Source organism: Camelus bactrianus, chromosome 1 (assembly GCF_048773025.1).
Source record: "Camelus bactrianus isolate YW-2024 breed Bactrian camel chromosome 1, ASM4877302v1, whole genome shotgun sequence".
NCBI lineage: Eukaryota > Metazoa > Chordata > Mammalia > Artiodactyla > Camelidae > Camelus > Camelus bactrianus.
Genome location: NC_133539.1, coordinates 22,728,140 through 22,749,389, shown reverse-complemented (window position 1 = coordinate 22,749,389; position 21,250 = coordinate 22,728,140). Strand labels below are relative to the sequence as shown.

At 36.0% G+C, this 21,250-nt stretch overlaps 1 long non-coding RNA gene across 1 annotated transcript in view; it reads right to left on the bottom strand.

Moving 5' to 3' along the window:
- Positions 1-21,250, bottom strand: part of LOC123618419 (uncharacterized) — a 243,406-nt gene that overhangs the window by 4,213 nt on the left and 217,943 nt on the right. The window contains exon 7 of the long non-coding RNA XR_006726859.2: positions 17,679-17,747. This is a non-coding gene — a long non-coding RNA (uncharacterized LOC123618419). The remainder of the gene's footprint in view (positions 1-17,678; positions 17,748-21,250) is intronic.

The window sequence follows — 21,250 nt, the reverse complement described above, 5'->3', positions numbered from 1 at the left end:
AGGGGGTGGGAAAAGAATTTTTGAATTCTTTGTGAAGTGAGTTTGAAAATAAACCCTCTTTATAGTGTAAATTACATCCTGGAGGTTTGTACATACTAGGAGCTCAATAAACATTTGTTGAGTGATGGAATCATATTTTTATAAATTTAATTAGGGGTTAAATTGAAAGCTCAATTGATCTGTTTTCCAAGATGATACAGAAATTACTTCTATGTTCCCTAACTTGACAAATTCGGTCTCTAGAACCAAGAAAAAGCATGGGTCCCCCTATATTTGTAAGGTCTTGATTCCAAGTGTATACATTTATCTGGAGAATTCTTACTTACACTGAGTTGAAAATTTACCTCTCCAAAACACCACCCATTAGGCCTAGTGATTTTCTGTGAAGCACACAGAGAAAATCTACCACCTAACTTACAGAAGATAACCTCAAATATTTTAAAGCAGTCATTATTTTCCTTCTTAGGGACCTCTTTTCAGTTTAATATCTCCAATTTCAACCATTAGTTGTATATCCTTCCTCACCCAGGCCATTCTTCCCTTTATTTCATCCAATTTGTCATAATCCTGTTAAATTGTAATCCTTAGAATGAAATGCAAAGTTTCCATTAAAAACTAATTAGCATGTATGGTTCATTCTTTCAATAAATATTTAATGAACATCTATTATAAGCCAGATATTGTAGTGAGGACCAGTGGTTAAACAAGACAGGTAGCCTTTACCTGCCTTAGGAGGCTTGAAGTCAAATATGGTATAAATACTAAATTACAACTGTGGTAAGTTTACAATCAGAATAGGTATGAAATTTCTTTCTCTGGACATAATAATTACATTACAGATATCTGAAATTATGCTGGTATTTTTAATATCCATATCAAAATTGTAATTTTACACTAATAAAACTAGTGGTCATTCATGTTTTCATATAATTTTCTAATACAGTCAGCCATAAAAATAGACATAAATGGCTATGAGTGTCTCAGAATGTGTGAAAGAAGCAAAACCAGAAAAGGAAAAGCCTAAGGGAAAACATGATAAAACATCTCTATATTTCTGATAAATTATAACTTGTAAAAGGAAAGCATATGCTTAAACAAAATACAAAAATAATAAACCCAGAAAACATAAAGAGCAAAGAGTTTTGTTTTCCCTTGAGAGAGCATTTCTCAATGGACAGAGTACCAAAATAAAAATTAGAAAACTGGACATTAATCCATATAGTTTAGGCTAAAATTACTTACTCTCCTTGAAGCTTATTATCCTTATCAGAAATATGGAACTTAAAAATTCCCTTCTTTCCTGATTATCATCACTAGTGCTAATTCATTTGATAACTCTTTGAGAATAAGATGAGATAATGTATGAAACTGCTTTAAAAATAATGCAAAGGTAACTATTTGTTTTTACAGAGAAAGGAGAGAAATTGTGATTATAGTCAATACAGAATAGCAGGTGTTGACTTACTCTTACCATAAATAGAAATAAAATGGTATTGTCATTCACAGATAGTGCAGAGCTGTGATCCTTAAAAAAGGAACACATGCCAGGTGGAATCCATACCTACCTCAGCCTCCCATCTGGAGGCTCAGTTTCTAAACTGAGCCATAGAGAACTGGAGATAAATACAGAGCAACAGTACTGCTGGGCAGAGAAACAGAGATCAGAAGGATTTGGGGCTATTGAGGTAGCTGAAATTTATGAAACAGAATACTGGGGAGGGGAGACATACACAGAGAAAAAAAAAAATCCAGAAATCTACACAAGGTATCTCTTGATTCTTCTACAAATCTAAGTTGCATTTACACAGGGTGTGACATTGTGGAATCTGAAAGAGATCTAAATGGAAGCCAAACAAAAATTTTAGAGTTTTCTCAGTGCTGAGAATACTGGAGTTCTAACCAGTCATAGTAGATAATCATTACTAAAAAACCAATGACTTCCATTTCAGACTTCAGGAAGATCAACATTTTAGAGTACGGCTTTTCTAGATTTGCCTGATCCTTGACAAGATCAAGTTTATCAGTGAGTAAACTAATCACTTTCCAGAACAAAACAATATTCTTTAAAAGAGACTACATAATTTGAATTTGAGCAATGTAACACTCATAAAATTCAGAATACAAATAAAAATACTAGACATGTGAATAAACAGAGAAAAAAAGAACAAACAGTCAATAGACACAGACACAGAGATGACACAGATAGTAGAATTATGAGACAGGACATTTATATAGCTTTGATAAATACGTTAAAGGATTTAAAGGACAAAATGGATTTAATAAATATGAAAAATCTTATTAGCAAAATGACAACTATAGAAAGATATTTTAAAAATTAAACAATACAACATCTGAAATTTTTTAAAAAATCACAAATTGGGTGCTGTTGAAGAAAGTTATCAGTGAATTGAAAATAGGCCATAAAAACCATGCAAACTGAAGCACATACTGTAAAAAAACAAGCAGACAAACAAAAAAATAAAAACAAAAACAAGTCTCAGTGATGTAAAGGTCAATATCAAGCACAGGTAAATATGTATAAAATTTTTTTAAAAATTAGCCCACATATTCAAAAACATAAGAAAAAACACAATTTGGATAAACACAAAGAAAAGCATACTTAGGCATATCACTGTCAAATGGCTAAAGCTCAAAGATAAATTGAAAAGTCATAAAGGCAGTGAAGTCAAAAACATTTTATACAAGAAAAATGTAACAAGAGAAATCACTGAATATAGGAAACTATATTAAAGTGTCCCCAGATGGGAACCAATGGAATATTTTTAAATGCTGGTATTTTTTAGGAGTATGTAAATATAGAATTCAATACATTGCACAAAAAAACCCTCAAAAATAAAAAAAAATTTGTTAAACAAATATGAGTGAAATTATCACCAATAGACTTAAAATTCCATTGATGTTAAAGAAAGTTCTTCTGAAGGAACAGATACCATATGGAAACTCAAATTTATTTGATGGAATGAAGAGCAGAAATGATTAATATGTGGTTAAACATCATTTATGCTGTTACACTTTCCTAATTTTTAAAGCACAGTTGACTGTTTAAAATAAATATTAATAAAAATATGTTTTGAGGTTTATAACATATTTAGAAATAAATGATATGAAATAATAGCACAAAAATAGAAAAGAGGTAAGGAAAAGAATATTGTCATCAGATTCTTAGATTGTATGAGGTAATAGAATATTACTTTGAGGCAGATAGTGATAGTTTAAAATGTAACTTACTTTGAAAATAAAAATAAATGATGAAGGTGTATTTAATTACATAATGTAGGAGGTAAAGTGGGTTCCTAAATGTATCTGAATAATCCAACAGAAGGCAGTGTATTTAATGAGGCAGGAACCTCCTGATAACAAACAATAGGGAAAAAAGAAATAAAGAACAAATGGTACCACAGAAGACAAATAACAAGATGAAAACTTAAACCAAATAATAATCATAACTGTATTAAATGCAAGTAGACTAGACATTCCAATTAACAGATAATATCCAACCTGCCAGAAACACGGAACAACGCTCAGCTCCCAGTATGTCACCATTTCAGGAGAAGACCAAACAGTTATATAGTGTCAATTTGACAACATTAGACCCCCTTCACCCTGAATGATTCATCTGGACTGGAACTGACATATTCTGTATAGCTTTGCCTTTTCTGCTTCACAGGACCTCAGCCAGCACCAACATCCAAGCATTTACAGAGTATTATCTATAATCACAAAGACTGCATGAAACCAAGGGACTCATTTTATAGCAAGAGGTATGGCAGTGGGTACACAACAATTGGATCCACTGGTCCTGATGCATACAACACCTCCCAGAAGCTGCCAGACCCACCTTCCAATAGAATGCCTTACTGAAGCTGCAAATGAGGCACCAGCTCATATATGTTACTATGTGAGAATGAGTACCACCCTCAAGGATGCAAGATATCTGCTTAATTTATAACCAATATATGGTGCTGTGCTTTCAATTTATAGAAGTCATGGGTCCAAAAACCAAGATGTGAAAATGAAAGTATCTACCTGTTTACCATCACTTTTCTTAATCCATGCTCCTGGTCCTTGTAACACCGAATTCTGCAAAGGTCTTTGGAGATCTTGTTTATCCAAATGGTTAACTCCTCCAGTGGTGCCAACAACAGTCTGAATATATTTAACTCTCTGAAATATTCTCTGGCCACTCTCAACTCATGTCAAGAAACAAGTTGAAACACAGAAGAGTCCCTGATCTGAAGGGGTAAGTCCCTGATTATCAACAGGAGACAGAGCTGCTGTTACACAACAAAGGAATAGGTTTGGCACTCGGATGACATACCTGAACATTTCTGTCGTCTCCTTTGCACAATTTTACCAATTAACAAATGAGTGTAGCAGCCACACCCAAAGAATGGCTTGGTGACCAGGCTCTCAGTATCATCAGATATAAGGTTCCTTATTATGCTACCAAGTAAACCTCCTAAAAGATTCCAGTTGCTGTCCAAAGGTAAGAGGAATCTTGAATGGCTAGTGGAGGATGGAGATAATGGGTATCAGTTGTGGCCAAAAGGCTCACTTCAGGGATAGAGGCCATAGTTTATCCCACTAAACTTTATTTTACATGCTTCCTCTGGGAAATGAGGCCCACCAGTGTCCTGACGGATCTGTTCCCAGGAATTTTATGAATCAACTGGACCCAAGTGGCACAAAGGATGAAATATACTGGAAGCAGTCCTGTACAACCCAGCACCTCAGCCCTTTAAGACTGAAGGAATTATTCTCCTAGCTGTTGGAAGTGTTGTTGGCAGACAGCTCTCAGATTCACATCTGCAGAGTTGTCTCTGCAAATTGCTCTCAGCTAAAGAGAACCACCTCATCTAAAGCTATACATCCTCCCACTGTGACCCAAAACCAATAACTGATGGAAATGGGGCCATGGAAAGTCCAATCATTTTGCTCCAGTTCAAGACTTTTGAAGTCTATCCCAGATTTTGATATTCCCATCAGATCAGCTGAAGCCTTTGCTGTGACTGCATTTAGACCAAATTCTAACTAACCCCACACTCATGGCTTTCACCATAGGTAGGTGTTTATTCCAGGAGAGCACTGCAACACAATTCCTGCAAGCTGATCTGTCTCCGAGTCTGACCTGTGACACCTATACACAGAAAACTGCAAAAACTTTGCTGAAGATACATTAAAGAGTATTTAAATAAATGGAAACATATATTAATAAGTTACAAGGATTAATATTGCTAAGGTGACAAATATCCCAAAGTGTCCTTTGGATTCAGTATAATCTCACTAAAAATTTTGGCAATTTTTTTTTTGCAGAATTTCACAAGATGATACTAAATTGCGTATGTAAATAGAAAGTATCTAGATGGTCTAAAATAATCTCAACAAAGATAGATTTAGAAGATTTACATTTCTTGACTCCAAGACTTAGTATAAGCTACATTAATGAAAACAATTTAGCTTGGTATAAGGATGAACAAATGAAACTAAAGAGATAGTTGAGAAATAGACTCAATATGTACACTCAGTTAATTGACTTTCAACACAAACAGTAAGTGCAAATTAATGGAGAATAAAAATCTCCCCACCAAATGCAGTTTGGTGCAGCCACTATGGAAAACAGTGTGGAGATTCCTCAAAAGACTAGGAATAGACTTACCATATGACCCAGGAATCCCACTCCTGGGCTTGTATCCAGAAGGAAACCTACTTCAGGATGACACCTGCACCCCACTATTCATAGCAGCACTATTTACAATAGCCGAAACATGGAAACAGCCTAAATGTCCATCAACAGGTGACTGGATAAAGAAGATGTGGTATATTTATACAATGGAATACTACTCAGCCATAAAAACCGACAACATAATGCCATTTGCAGCAACATGGATGCTCCTGGAGAATGTCATTCTAAGTGAAGTAAGCCAGAAAGAGAAAGAAAAATACCATATGAGATCGCTCATATGTGGAATCTAAAAAACAAAAACAAAAACAAACAAACAAACAAAAACAAAGCGTAAATAAAGGACAGAAATAGACTCACAGACAGAGAATGCGGACTTGTGGTTGCCGGGGGGGTGGAGGGTGGAGGGGGATAGACTGGGATTTCAAAATTGTAGAATAGACTGCACTGTATAGCACAGGGAAATATACACAAAATGTTATGATGACTCACAGAGAGAAGGATGTGACGATGAGTGTGTATGTGTCCATGAATGGCTGAGAAATTGTGCTGAACACTGGAATTTGACACAACATTGTGGAATGATTATAAATCAATAAAAAATGTTAAAAAAAAAAATCTCCCCACCAAATGATGCTAAAACAAGCAGACATTCATACGGAAAAAGTGAACATTGACTGCTACACCACTATCTTATTTCATACAAAAGAATTAATTTGAGATGGATCATAGATCTAAAAGAACACACCAAAATCATAAAGCTTATAGAAGAAATTATTGGAGAATTTCCTCAAGCCTTTTAAGTTTCTTAGGTAGAACACAAAATGCATTAATAACAAAAAGAACAAAAAGATAAATTGGGTTCCATTAATATTAAAACAGCTGCTCATATAAAACATCTGTTAAAAAAGTGAAAAGTCCTGGGAAAATATTCAGAACACTTGTATCTGGCAAAGGATTAAATCTAGTATATACAAAAAACTCTTACAATTTAATAACAACAATAAAAGAACCAAAAAAAAATTTAAGTGAGCATGACACATGAATCAACACCCCGCAAAAGAACCTAAGGAAGATACACAAAAGGCAAACAAGCATGTGAAAAAGTGCTGCGCATCATTAGTCAGCAAGCAAACACAAAATCAAACCACAGTGAGATAGCACTTCACACAAACCAGAATGGTTACAGCTAAAATATCTGACAACCTGAAATACTGACTTTTGGAGCAACCAAAATTCTCATACTCTGCTGGTGGAAAACCATTTGGACATTTCTTATGACATTAAACATATACCTATCCTTTCAATTAGCAATTCCATTCCTTGGTATTTACTCAAGCAAATGAAAATATGTGTCAAACAGAAGATTCCTAGAAGAATGTACATAGGAGCTTTATTCGTAACAGCTCAAAGCTAGAGACAACACAGATGTTCATCAACAGTAAAGTGGATTAACAAATAGCAGTGCATTCATACAATGGAATGCTACTCAGTAATATAACGAATGAACTGTTGATACACTCAAGAACCTGGATGATTCCAAAAAGTATGCCACTTATATGAATTTCTAGAACTTTCAAAACTAATGCATCATGACAGAAATCAGAAAAGAATTACCTCTGAGGGACTGATTGATTGAGAAGGGAAAGGGAAAAAAATTCTGGGGTGACGGAAACATTTTATCTTGATAGGGGAGTGGCTATCACAGGTGTATTTCTCATACACTCGCCACTCAAGATTAGCATATTCCACTGAGTAAAAATTACATCTCAAACTTTTTTTTAAATAGGAAGTAAAATTATATGTCAAGAAACTACTAAAGAGCCACACACTGTAACATTTCTGGGAAGGTCAGAACAAAATTAAAACTTTAGTGATCATATAACTCAGTTTTGTCTCCTCCTCTTTATAAAATGTTCCTTTTTCTCATCAGTCAGCAGACAAATGTTTGGTGAGCATTCAGTATAGAGGAAGCCCTGAAATCTCAAGTTTCTCATGTCTGATGTGTGATGGCAGATAGCTATCTAGTTAACTGAGTTACAAGCTTTATTTGAACTTAATGTATTTCTTTTTCTTTACCATTTGGAAGAAAATTGGAAAAATTAATACAGAAGAAAAAAAATCAACCGTGGTCAAATTTTTCAGTCAGTGATAAAGTGGTTAGAGAGATATCTTTTTGTTTGGGAAATTCCTAGCCCTTATGAAAGAACTGAAGTCTTACACTCTTCACGTTGAATCCTTTCCAACTTTCAAAGAGTCTGATGGAAATGCAAAAACAAAACAAGATTCATTCAGAGTACAGTTTTACTTCACTGTATCACACTGAGCATGCTTCCTGGCAGTTTAAGTGTCATCGGAAGAGCTTGATAAATATGCAGATTTTGAGCCCTAATCTTGGAGATGCTATTTTAGCAAGACTCAGCAGCCAGGTTCTTAAAATAGTATTACAGAGAGCTACGGTTTAGAAATAAATATACAAAAACTCTGTGAAGAAAAGAGAAAGGTCTATATGAGAGATTGCTATAGACTGTTTATGTCCCCTTCCCAAATTTCACATAATGAAAATTAGCCCCCAGTGTGATGGTATTTGGAGGTGGAGTCCTTTGGGTGGGTTAGGCCATGAGGGTGGAGCTCTCATAAAGGAGATTTGTGTCCTTATAAAAAAAGACCCCAGAGAGCCCTTGCCCTTTTCCACCCTGTGAGACCACAGACAGCCATCTATGAGCCAGAAGTGGGCCCTCACCAGAAAAAGAGTCTGCCCACCCCTTCATCTTGAATGTTCCAGCCTCTAGGTCTGTGGGAAATAAACTTCTGTTACTTATAAGTCACCCATGCTATGGTATTCTGTTACAGAAGCCTGAATAGAATAAGACAGATCCTCACAGGCAAAATAGCATGTCTGTAGGAATGGTTTCTCTCTTCCAAGGATTTACACCTCCCTCTTGGCTCTTTGGTCTTGACTTCAGCCTCCATGGACACATAGTCGTCTCCTTGCTGCCAGACCCAGAAATGGACAAAAACCCCTTTCCCATCTTGCGCCATACTTAACAAAGAAAAGCTAAGAACGGAAAATAAAGAACTGAGAAGAAAGTAAAGGAAAATAAAGAAAACGCAAAATTAGAAAAGGCTTAGCCTAATAAGATACAGATTTCCGATCCAAACCTAGCTAAATTGAAGCCACAAGTTAACTGGTTGGTGATTTACCAACATTCAGGCCATGGTTTTACTTCCTCCAACACATTCTACTGATTAGAGGTTCGCTTGGGTTTGGGAAAAAAAAAAGCACCCCTTTTAAACTTACAAATTACTCCTTGGGGAGGTTGAATCTATCATAAAATTTAATCAGATATTCCTAAGCAGTTTTTTTTGTTTGTTTTTTTCCTAATACAAAGCTGAAATAATTGGAGAGGAGCAGGGTTGAATAGTCAGTTTTGGAGCAAGAAACACAGTAGGGTAACAGCTCAGAGTCTGAGCTTTTAGCAGCTCCTTGTAGGCCCATGCCAGAGGCCCCAAGTGTTCTTTACAAAGGGACTTACCCTTTTTTTTTCCAGTCATAATCTCTCTTTTAGTCCTCTGCCTTTAAAGACACTCCTTCTATTCTCCTGGATTTTTAATTCTGTGTGCATGTCTCCTTTCTGAACTGTGGCTCAGTTGGCTGGTCTATGCCTTGGCTATTAGGCACTCCCCTGTTAGGTTCCTCGCATTTGATCGACCTTAATCTCTGCAGTCTGGCCTCTCTCCTGATTGCGGCCTGGACCGTGAAGACACTGCAGCACAGCCTAGTCTGCGCTCAGGGGGCTTTTGTCTGGAAGTGGACTCAGATTCACAAGGAGAAGAACTACAGAACTTTGGAAGAGAAGGCACACACTGAGTATGTAAGTACGGGTCATGTGTGGGAGTTTTAAGTTGAAAAAGAACAAAGGAAGCGAAGTGGGAGACTGATGGAATTTTGTCTGACCCTGGAAATTACATCTGCCCGCAATACACATCACATCATTGTGCTTTCTCTGATCACGTGAATGCCAGAGGTTCTGGCCCCAGGGATATTTAAAGTAATTTTTAAAGATACTTCAAAGATCCTCTCTGCTTTTCCTCTGTCACCTTGAACAGACCTTCTTTTTCTCATTTCCAAGATACAATCCTTGGCTTTCTGCTCTTCTCTCCCTCTGCTCTATTTAAGTCGTTCTTCCATTTACACATTTTCAAATTCTGTCTCTATGCTTTTGACTTCCAGCTCTGTAGTGTGTGTTCAGCACTATTCCTTCTACGTTCTATTTTCCTTAAAAATAAATGTCCCTTGACCTGTGGCTTCCAATAGCTACCTTCCTCCTGCTGAAAGAATTATTTGCTGACAAATTTATTTTAAAGTCTAGAATTATTTGCTGACAAAATTATGTGAAAGACTTTACATCCAAAGCACATGTTTTCTTTTCCCCAATTTCTTCCACACTGCCATATGGTTTCTGTTCCTGCTTTATCTGCAACTAAACTCTCTCTTAGACCTCTTTGCTGCATTAAAAAAAAAAAAACAAAAAACTATGAAGGCTGCTTCATTAAAGACCATGAAAACCTTTTAGGGAACTTCCCTCCTTCCTGAGTTGGTTAGACCAAGCAGAGCAGGAGTAAATTATGAAGAAAAGTAGTCTGAGCAAGGCAAAGTGTAAATTGGAAAAGTGCTCCCCTCCCGATTAAAGTTAACATGCCTTGTGGCAGTCTTACTATATCCAAGACACTTTATTTAAATGCTAGGGAAATAAAGGTGAAAGAAAAAGGATGGATTGTTGAGTTCTTGGATGATTGATGAATTCTTGAAAAGAATTCAAGAAATTATAATGTGAGTTTTATCCGAGTGAACTTGAGTTCTAAAACTCCCTTTGCAAAGGCGTAGTGGAGATTCCACATGCTAAAAGGAGGCTGGATGCTGGCTGAGGGCGCCCATTCGTGGTCGTGGAGCGAGTACATGCACCTGCTCTTCTCTACCAATGAAAAGAGATTACGTACGGGACTTCTGATCATCACAAACAAGGTATGGACACCCTAGCAGGTACGTGATATATTTCTATTTGGGTTTATAACAAAGTAAAGGTTTTATCTTAGAGATTCAAGTTGACCCTTTCTGACATTTATAAAGAGTTACTGAATTACATTATCAATGAAAATGTCCATAATTATTGCCTTTTTAAAGAAAAGGTGAAGTTTCTAACGAGTTAGTTTAAAACCAGTAAACCTCAACACTGTTGCCACTTTGGACCACATCATTCTTCCCCACGGGAGGCTGCCCACACTGTAAGGGTATTTAGCAGCACACCTGCCTTCTACCTACTAAACGCTGGTAACACTTCTCTTCTTTAAGCCGTGACAATCAGAACTGTCCCTAGACATTGCCAAATGTCCCCTGGGGGAGCATAAAGTTGTCCCCATTTCTGAACCACTGGTAGAGATGGTATCACGTAAGTGGGAGAAGTCCTAGTACCGCTTTTAAAAAAAAGAAACATAAAATAACATCCTGAATATGTAATTTTTATTTCATGATAATTTTCTATTTTTAAATTTTAGAAATGCATTTTCCAATTGTAGGCTTTTCGAAAGTATTTATAACAAGGATAAATCTTATTAAGCAAACTACTTCCACAGTTATTAGCATGTATTTATGTATTTACTGCTTTAGACAAAGTTGTTTTCCACATTATGAGATCCTCCAACATAACATTAAGAGGCAAATTCTAAATAATTCTATTTTCATGTAGGACTTTATGAATTTGAATTGTGCGGGTGTCCCATTATCTATACCTTTTTAAACAGCATAGTTTCTGTTACTGTTTATGCTTTAAATTCATTATAATTTTTTCATTTATATCAATTAATTTCAATAATGACCTTATGATAACTTCAAGAAACTATAATTTTCACCTACTTGTGAAAAATAAATCGTCATTAAAATGGTGAAATAATTATACTAATTCTAACAAATAAGAGAGAAATAACTATTCATTAATATTGCTTTTTACAATAATAGCAATTATGAGGTAAATTATAGTTTTAATTCCACTTTCTGGTTATCACTGGGCCAGCTCTAAGTCAGGCTCTTATCCTGTCCTTAAAAAAACAGCAGGAGTGATGGTGCTCACATTTTTCCAACACAACTCTTAGTAACGATAGCTCAAAATGGCTAGGATTTCTCAGTGGGATGAGGGGGGTTATTTGATACATGTTCCTCCAGGAAGGGATTCTCAAATTCTCAACTCTGGCTGCACATGAGCAATCTGTAATGTTCACTACTAGTATCTCGATCTCATCCCTGGGAATTTAATTTGGTTTGTCTGGGGAGGGGACTGGCCATCAGCGTTACTTTAGAAGCCTCTGGATGAGTCTAATGTACAGCCAGGATTGAGAAACACTGATGGAAGAGAAGAGAGCTCACCTATGAGCGAGCTATGGGTGGTCTGAAAAAGTCCTTTGGATAATTTTCATGTACCTTCTTTCAGGGAACATGCCAAGAATGAACTGTCCATGAACCAAAGGTCTCTCTACTCCCCTCCCCTCCTCTTCTCTCTCTCTCTCTCTTCCTCCCATTCCTACCCCAAAGATGGAACCCCCAATTAAAAAGGTACTTTCCTAAGCAGCAATGGAAAAAAAAATATGAAAACACACACACACACACAAGACGGGGACGTTGTGCTGTACACCAGAAATTGACACAATGTAACTGACTACTTCAATTTAAAAAAAAAAAAAAAGCATCACTGGAAAGATTTGTGTAGAATGGGATGCTTTCTTTAACATTTAGGATTTAATCTGGGAGATGAAGTCCAGGGTCATTATCAACTAGGAAATTCCAGAGTGTGGACAAACACAAAAGCCTGTGGCCCTGAGGATGAATTTAGGGAAGTTCTCTGGCCCACAGATTCATCCAGAACACTAAACTGTTTCTGCCTCGGTGGACTATATCTCCCAGACCCCAAAGGTCACTCTGAGAGCCTGACCTCACTGGCTGCTACGCCAGCTCCCAGTCCTATTTTATGTAAGAGATTATAAAACTCTTTCCTTGTAGGATTGTGTGGCAACAATAAATTTGGTTGATATTTCTACATCCATTTTCTCATCTGTAAAATGAAGTAAATAGACGAGATAATTACTGAAATTGATCCCTTCTCCAATAATTTACATTCTTTCTTTGCAAAATTTTTTGCAAAGTGATAATTATTGTTATGAGCTTTGAAACCCCAATGGCATAAATTAAGTTAAATTAAAAGGTCTTGGATATTTCTCTGCCTTCAGAGTTAATCATGGACCCTCATATTCTCCTCCTCTTCTTTCAGCTCGGTTTTGCTTTGGCATTTCCTTTACTGTGATAGGGTGATAGATTACTACCTTTCTACAGAGGGAAATTAATGGCCTGAGTGTGAAGATAGAGAGTAACAACTTAAGTAAGAGAAAAAAAGAGAAAGGAGGAAGTGAGATCACAAAATACCAAGTGCACATAATTCTTAAAGATGGGAACTTGCAATAATGAGGTGTCAGCAAGGTCAAGTAGGTAAGCACTAAACTTAGAGGTGTCTGGTTACATGACATTTGAATTTGAAAAAGGATTGCACACTCCTCCAGCCCCAACCTCAGAAAGCTGCCACATGATCTCCTGCTGCTTTCACAACTCCCTTTAGCCCTTCTCCTCCTGCAGAGTCATGAGTAATAACCCCAACACCCCTGCAAAGACATCCCTCACCCTCACTGTGGGCAACTGCCATCATTCAGAAGAGACCCAAATTCCATGGAGAAGAAGGCACGATGACGGCATTGCAATCGATCTCCTCACTGCTCAAGAAGTTAAATCCTCATGACCTACATTCATGTACAGATTAGCTCAGATGGAAAAATGAAGACCAGTGACAGTGAATCATGCTGTAAACACAAGAGCTCATAAATAAATAAAACCCCTGTGGGTAGAAGACTCAGAGTTGATATTAAAATGTTTGATAAAATGAATAAAAAAGAAAAGTAAGAATCAAAATATAAAATTTTTTTCCCAATATCTGTAAATATATCTTTGCCCTCGATGAACTACGTGAAGAGGGCTGCACCATTAGCCCAGTAACAGATACAAAACCTGAATTTGGGGATTTAAGTGATTGTTTTGGTCGAATCCTCGCAAAAATAAAATACACTAATTCACTAATTGTAAAAAGTTTCCAAAATTATGAGTAAAAAATCCCTTATTTTAGACCCCGGTCCTAGTCTCTAATAGGTAAGCAGCGTTACAACTGTGGCATTGTGTATGCCAAATTCACACACATCTACAGTTGTCCTTTGAACAACATGGATTTAAACTGCATGGGTCCAGTTATACACAGATGGTTTTCAGTAGTAAATACCACAGTACTACACAATTACTGTGCAGAAGGTCACTGCCCCTAACACTTGCATGGTTCAAGGGTCAACTGTATATATGCATATGTGTATATATACACATATATATTTCAAATATGTTTCTAGTTCACATATAGCTACTGATATAAATGTGTATTTACATCTAGACACACACAAACACTTTTGATGCAAATGGGTTCATATTTTCTAATTTTATGCACATTTCCTTTTTTTCATTCAATAGAGTCCCACTTCCTTGGGTTAGCTCCTGGCTCCATCACTTACTACCTGTGTAACTTTAAGTTGTGCTGTTCAAATTCTCTATGCCTTAGTTTTTCCATCAAGAAACAGAGCTAACAGTGGTACCTACTTCTTAAAGTCATTATAAGAACTAAACAAACAAGATCTTAGGATAGTGGTGGAGCATCAAAGTGCTGTAAAAGTCTCAGCTGCTATGTTGATAATCATCATCAACATCACTGTAATCACTTCCGTCATCACACAGTGATGTGGTACCACTGATGTGGCACTCTGTCCACATTCCCTCTTCAGGACACTCTGATGACCTATGACCACGTGACCATGCCCTTTACTGGTGGTTATCCTTTGGACACATGGAACTGTTATGAACAAAGTTATGCTCAGATTTGAGGGTATACTCCACCACTAATTACTGGCTGATGTGGGAACACAAATGCTCAGCCTCTGTAGCCTCAATTTGGACAATTCTGAAGGGTTATCCCAGGTCCAGAGCTCTCTGTAAGCTTATGAGGCAGCTTTTCCCTTTGCTCAATCCTGTTTCCCTCACTCACTTTATGCTTATAGACGTAAATCCTGAGATCACTCACAAATTAATGTGCTGCATACAATTTCCTATCTCAGAATTTGAACTGTAAATCAATCACCTCTTTGAGGACTGCAATTCATTCTCTTAACTCTTCTTTTATAAGCTTTCCTAGGAAATTTGGTGAATCATAATCTTGAAGAAGTGATTCTCAAATGGAGTGAACTTACCATAACAAGTAAGGAGATCTGAGCAACTCAAAGAGAGGACTGCAGTGAATAGCGTGGGACACTGGCCAGATCCCTCATCAAGATGAAAGAACTCACCCATGGAGGCCCAGAATATCAGCTATTGACAGTTTTAGCTCCACTCCAAACTTGGATTTTCCCTCAGTCATAGAGAAATCCCTTCAGTGTTCCCTGTCAAGGAAACCATGGAGAAGGACTGCATACTGCAGGAATACAATCCCCCTTCTCCACTTTGCCACACTTTGTGTAACTCTGAAGGATCATCCCAGGTCCACGTTTTCTGTGATATCAATTACAGTCTTTCAGTTATTATTACATTACAGGTCAGATTGTCCCTGTACATAATCCTGTCTTTCTCGTTCCCTCACTCCCCAGTAAACATTCTATACATGCCTCTCCTCAGAGTATGTTTCCTGGAAATCTAACCTAAAAGATCATATCATGAGTACCTTTCTATGCCAGCAGATAAATATCTATCTCATTAAAATGCCTGCACAGTGTTCCATTGAATTTATAATTTATAATGGCATAATTTACTTAACCAGGGAGTAAGTCATTCCTAAATCAACTTAGATGAGATTTCATGATGATAGCAAGTGTAGAGTGAGCCAAAAAGTTAGCCAATCTGTTAATCATTTAAGGTGACTTCCAGTCATTCACAGTGTTTATAGTTTATTTAGCATTAACTGATTCTAAAAGGAAGCTGGCCTTATATTTTGCTGACAGGATTACATGGGAAAATCACTGATCCCATGTGGCAATGTATTTCTTAAATGCTACTTTATTACATTGATTGACAGCTAATAGTTAAGCATATGTGAGTGAATTTGGATAAGTAAGAATACAGCAGAATTTGTCTGAAGAAAATGTAAAACTATTTTAAGGGACTAAGTTAGGGTAGTAAAAAAGAAGTACAGATTGTAAGTAGCAAGGATTTTTATTTATAGCTTTTGTTTTAAATCAGTTCTTTAGTTATTTTCCCACTCCTGAAAGGTCAGTGAGGTCTATGTTTTAATTAAAAGCATTAGAGAGACATAGTCCATCTTCAAAAGTCTTTACTTTTGCTCAAAACTTTCTTTATCCACAGAGTTGTTCTTGTTCCTTTTCCTTCCACATCCAAAGTTGAGATGCATTTTTAAAGGAGAGCAAGAGAGAGGAAACACTTGTAGTTGCTGCGAACTGTATTTTCCATTCAGTCACATGCAGTACGGCAACTGTCCCCTGTTAATTCTAATGTGGAATTTTCAGGCCTAGTTCACAAAAGTTAGTAGATACTAGATAACATTTAAAAAGATAAACTTTATGCCACTCTAGGCTCTTATGACTATGAAGGTCATTCATTCCTAGGAAAGAAATCAGGCAGAGCATGTGTACGATGCCCTTTTGCTCTGCCCCCTGGTCTTCACACCATCTTCACATTCGTTCTCAGCACATCTTTGTCTTAACTGAGCCTCGATTTCCTGAAGACACTCTCCCTACATCCCTCTCCAGTTCAGAACCACCAATATAATTGTCTTTTCAACACCTCAATTTAGATAGCTCAATAGAGCAAAACTTTTGTAAATTATATATCTGATAAAGGATTAATATCCAGAATATAGAGAGAACTTCTAAAATTCAACAAAAAAACCAAACAACCCAATTCAAAGTGGGCAAAAGATATGAACAGACATCTCTTCAAAGAAGGTATACAAAGGACCAATACACACATAAAAAGATGTTCAGCATCACTAATTATTAGGGAAATGCAAGTCAAAACTGCAATGAAGTACCCATTACACCCAATTAAGTGGCTACTATCAAAACAACAAAAAACCAGAGAATAGAAAATGTTGACAATGATGTGGAGAAACTGGAACCCTTGTGCACTGTTAATAGGAATGTAAAATAGTCCAGCTACTCTGGAAAATAGTACGATGATTCCTCAAAAAATTAAAAATAAAACTGCCATTTGACCCAGCAGTTTCACCTATGGGTATGTACCCAAAAGAATTAAAAGCAGAGTCTCAAAGAAATATTTTTATACCCATGTTCATGGCAGCATTATTCACAACAGCTAAAATGTGAAAGCAGCTCAATCTATCATTAGGTGAGTGAATAAGCAAAATGTGTATATACATACAATGAAATATTTATTCATTAAATATTATGAATTTAAAAAGAAATGAAATTCTGACACATGCTGCAACGTGAGTGAATCTGGAAGACGCGCTATGTAAAATAAATTAGTCACAAAAAGACAAATACTGTGTGATTTCACTTACATGAGGTACTTAGATTGGTCAAAGCCATAGAAACAGAAAGTAGAATGGTGGTTGCCTGGGGCTGGTGGGGAGGGAGCAATGGGGAATTAGTGTTTAATAGATGCAGAGTTTCAGTTTCACAAGATGAAAAGAGTTATAGCGATGGATGGTGGTGATTATTGTAAAACATTATGAATGTATTTAAATGCTACTGAACTGTACACTTAAAAATGGTTAAGGGGGTAAATTTTATATTATGTATATTTTACTAGAACAAGAAAATTGAAAAAAATCAAATACAAGAAAAAAATAGAGCAATATTTGACACCCATATTTACCTGTTTTTCTGCCCTCAATCTGGTCTTCCATATTTCTTTGCTTTTTGAATGACATCACCATGTATCCAACTACAAAGACAAGAAACCCAAAATTTATCCTTCAAAGTTCCTTTTTTCTCACTTTTCACATCTAATCCAACTCAATGTTTTACTTTCTTGTCTCTTTGGAACACCTGACATCTCTCCCCACTGCTGCAAATTTATGCAAAATCATCAAAATATTACTGTGCTGTTACTCAGTACAGTATTAATGAATTGTTGTATCATAAAATAAAATGTGAGCACTTTTCAACTCCTTAGGAAATATCTTTCAGAATAATTTGGGGCAATCAATCATTTTTGGATGGAAACAAGCCATACTATAAAAACAAAATAGCCATTTGAAATAATATGTGATTTCTAGCTGAAATTGTTTATTTGAATTATGGCTTAAAAGATGGTTGAAGAAAAAGGCAGTAAGTAGTGAAGACTGAGCTTTGATCATTATATGTTTAAAAATATTTATCTTTCTATACATCTTTATACAGATATAAAACTATTTTTATAGAGGTGGCTGTAGAGGTGAATGCTACCTCTACTATTTTTCAGGAATAATAGGTACAAAATAAATACTTCATGAAAGGGGGCTGGTCAAAGATGCACATGAAATCACGGGCACAGTTATCTGTAAAGGACTGCAAAATGGAAGGTGATAGTGTGAGTGGTACACGTGATGACAGTTTTGTTGTTTGTAATAACGCCAATGAAGGCTGGAAAAAATACTTTTCCCTAACTCTGTCAAAATTCACTTTTTACAGGCTTTCCACTTCCGTACTTTAAATTTTGAATGACTCCTTCACAGTTGTTGATTTATGTGATGCTTTTGTAAATAGATTATTTATTCTGTAGACTTCTAGCTGCCCATGTGACACATACTTTTAGATTTAAGATGTTGCTTTTTTTTTTTCTTTTTTAATTTGAGAAAAGAAAAACAAGAGCTGGATTTAATCTGTACTTCAACATATAGGTTTGGATTCACAGCCTTGGGAATGTAGTTAATGAATGCACTTCTTTGAGCCTTGGTTTCCAACTAGTTATACCCACCTCCAACTGGTATTTGTGAGAGTAAAAATATAAAAGTCACCTCACGGTCCTTATCACTTAGGCAATCACTATATAGTAGCTCTTAATAGCATTAATATTGAACTTTCATTTTTAAGTCTTCACTTAAAATCACAGGTAAAATCACCCTGTTTAATTTTGTAAAGCCAACCTGAATATGATTTATGGAAACAAAATGAAATACAGACTGAGGTAATTTATTATTGTTGTTATTAGCATTATTACTATTACCATTATTATCTATAGAAGATGGTGGTTTCTAAGGTCATAAAAAAGTTAATTTGTCAGAGAAAGGTAGTTTGGACGTGAATTATCTATTGCAATGAAGTAGTGAGAATTCAAATGCAAAAAATTTATGGAAGATAACTAATAAATTGAACTTGAATCTGAGATGTTGAAATTGAACAGGACCATAGAGACAGCATAAACCCACTTCTCAGTTTCCAGATGGAAAGGGCTAAGCCTACAGAAGTTTACCGATTTCCCACAATGACATAGCAGATGTGCAAAACGGAAAGTAGAAAATACATTTCATAACCTCCCAGCCCAATGCCCTTTCTAATACTGGTCATGAAAATAAAGAGAAAATTAACTCCCAAGTTATTTGCTTACCTCACATACAGAGTACAAGATTGGTTGAAATTGTCTAGATTATTTTGGAAACATCATCACAGAGACATAAGTGGTTGACAGTGCTTACAAATATCTTGGAGAAACTTCAATGGTTAAATGTCTAGGATAAAATTTCTCATTTCTTTCACCTACTTATTAGTTAGGTATATGGAAGGAAACATGTAAGCCTCAGACAGCATGCTGTTTCAGTGAGCACAGTGACTCCATGATCCATATCCTGTTTTTGTGCTTAAGTGTGAAAAGCTAAGTGACCATGAACCCTACCCTCTAAGAGTACGTGGTCTAATGAGGGTGCAATCCATAAATGGGTCAACACAATTCAAAAAGGAAGGAACTGAGATGAAGGTTATACATAAGGTGTGATGAAAGTATACAGGAACAATATTTACCTGTGGTCAAATGATCACTTATTACATAGGCTTTCCAGTCAAGAAACGAATTTTAAAAAAACAGTTGTTGGTACAGATAATAGTAAAACTACCATAACCTTAAGTTGTTTCTATCAGCAAAAAAGGCTGTTGGGAAGTAGTACACTGTTCTCAGAAAAACAAAAATGTGTTGCTATCATTACCATAACCTTTCATTATTCTTCTATACTCCTTGGAGAAAACAGAGTGAGAAGCTGTTTTCTAAATTTCCAAGTAATATGATTTATATGCCTACCTTCAGAAAACACACATCTTCAATCAAAGATGTTATTTTCCACACTTTTCCTCTTTGAAAACATGAAAAGAAATTCCAAGCAAGTACAAAAAAGAAAGTCAGGCAGCTGTTTGGGCTATTACTGAATAATTATGATGCTGATCACTGTTGTTTCCCTTTAATGTTAATTTAAAATATGCTGGGCACTATAAAGCACATTGGTAAATACAGCATTTTAAGGAAATTTTGGACTGAAATACGTTAGATTTTATTTGAAAGAAACAAAAGGAAAGCAACCAGTTGCCAGAGCGTAATTTCCTCTTGTTTTGAGGGAAGTAGCGGTCCATTATTCTCAAGCAGAAAAAACAGTGAATGGGATGGATGTTTTGAATCCATACTGAAGAGTTATTTCGCAATGAAATCACTGCAACAAACAAACTGAATTATTTTTTCCCAAAGCCAACATTGTACCTTCTTGCAGGATTCATGTTCTTTATAAGTCTCCATTTGTGTTAAGACAAAAATAACAGTGAATGACGCTGCGTAATAGCTAATAATATTGCTCTAACCCCTTATTATCTTTTAGGTCAATGAAATATAACTAACATTAATATTCATTCAAATAAAAAAAGATTTTAAGTGAGCATTTAAAAAAATTTTTTTAACATTTTATCTTAAAGGAAGCCTTTTAGAATCCATCAAAATATTAGAGAAACTACACCAGAATCAGCATGTTATTGTGGTATCTAAACTCTTTAGTCTAAACATTTTTTTCCAGGAAATGTATTTTATTTATCTTATACTCTCAACACTCACCATGTACATTCTTTAAAAAAAGTCTTGGTGAAGGAATTGAGTATAAAGAAAAAAAAATTGATTAAGGAGGATTTCCACCAGAAAAAAGTCATAATATTCTCACAAACACGGACATTGCTAGCCCTGTATGATCACCATGGAGGGAACATTTGGCAGAAAGAAAGAAATCCTAAATTTAAAAGGGAGGGAAAAATTAGAAGGTAGAGGACAGCACATAGGCTGATTTGCACATGGAGTTCTGTCTTGAAATTAAGATTCGCATAAAAGGAAAATAACACTTTTTTCTTGGAGAATTCATTCATTCATTCAACAATGTTTGTCGGAGTTGGGGAGGGTATAGCTTGTGGCAGAGTGCATGGTTAGCCCGCAGGAGGTCCTGG